This window comes from Egretta garzetta, unplaced genomic scaffold, assembly GCF_000687185.1.
Source record: "Egretta garzetta isolate BGI_Z169 unplaced genomic scaffold, ASM68718v1 scaffold286, whole genome shotgun sequence".
NCBI classification, from domain to species: domain Eukaryota; kingdom Metazoa; phylum Chordata; class Aves; order Pelecaniformes; family Ardeidae; genus Egretta; species Egretta garzetta.
Window position 1 is genome coordinate 227,354 of NW_009260078.1, and position 1,437 is coordinate 228,790.

Consider the following 1,437-nt stretch of genomic DNA (forward strand, 5'->3'; position numbering starts at 1 on the left):
GCACCGCTGCTCGCGGGTGCGGGTGAGTAACTTTGAAGGGGCGCTTGGTGAGGAAACCGCCGATAAAAAAATTCGCCTTTGCTGCGTTTCACACTTGCGAGGCGTCCGAAGTAGCTCTCCGGGCGGAGCCGCTGCGGTCCCGTAGTTCGGTTCATCACCGTGGCTGGGAGCGGCAGCGTTTTGGGTTTGCAAGTCATGTATTACACCATCTCTTCAGTGAAGCAGTTGCTGGAGCCAGCGGCGGTTCTTCGCCTCCTGCCCCGGGCGAGCTCCGAGGGGTTGGTAAGGTCCCGCCGGAGGCCCCGCTCGGGCGGCTGCCTGGGGGCTGTGCATGGCCCGGGTGGTTTGACAGCCCCGCGGATGCACGTCCTTGCCTACAGCTTGGCGTGTTAGTCCAGTTGGCCATCACTGCCTGCCTGCAACACAGTTTGCTCTTGTACAGTGAAACCCAAGCTGATAGACGTGCCAGGGAGGGAGGAAGAGGAAAGAGGGTGAAAGGAGGCAGTAACGTTATTCTATAGGAATTGGACTGGGTGGTAAACGCATATGATCCCTTTCATAGAATCATAGAATTGTCGAGGTTGGAAAAGACCTTTAAGATCAAGTCTGTGTGTCAAAATACCCGCTGTGCCCGTGGTATGTGTTAACAGACACCCTTGGCCTGCCAGTACCGAAGTTCGTTTCAGGATTTCTGAGACATCTTTTCTGACAGCCCTCAGCCTAGCGGGTAAGGCTGTGTAACTCACACCACCCTCTGCATCGCAGGCAGGCTAATGATGATGTTAGAGATGTTAGATGTTAATGATGATGTTAGATTTTAATGGCAGCAAGGCTTCTCTAATTCTTAAAGCACAACTCAATTATTTTGCCTGTGTTTTAACAAGTTCTGTGATTAAAAAAGCAGATGAGGTGTTTTGGCACGGCAGTGACAGTGATTTAGTTCACCTTTATAATTTGGTTTGAGGCAAGTTTTTTCTCTCTTACTCTTTTTTTTTTCTTTTTTTTCCTTTTCTTTTTTTTTTTCATTCTGGCTTCTAGCACTGTGGAAAAACTTTCTTCATTTCAAAATGTAATGGAGACTGTTTGCTTCACGGGCTTTCATACTGTATGTTCCAAGATTTATTGTTATTTAACCATCTATTACAAGAGCCACCCCCGAAGCAGTGAACTCTTCCAGAAAAATTACTTGCTTATTAGAAAATGATTCATGTCCATCCTGAACAAGGCAGTTCTCTTTCACCAACATCTATCTCAAGGCGTGAATGCCCACAGCAGACAGGGAAATGCGTCTGTAAAGTGTTTTAGCTGCGTGGGGAGCCCCGGGGTAGCTGTCACTGTTTCCATTCTCTAAATTTTAATGCCATTAGCAAGTGTGATTATGTACAAACCGCTTTCTAGGGGGTTCCTAGGCTGGATATCAGAGCAGGGCTTTGCCCT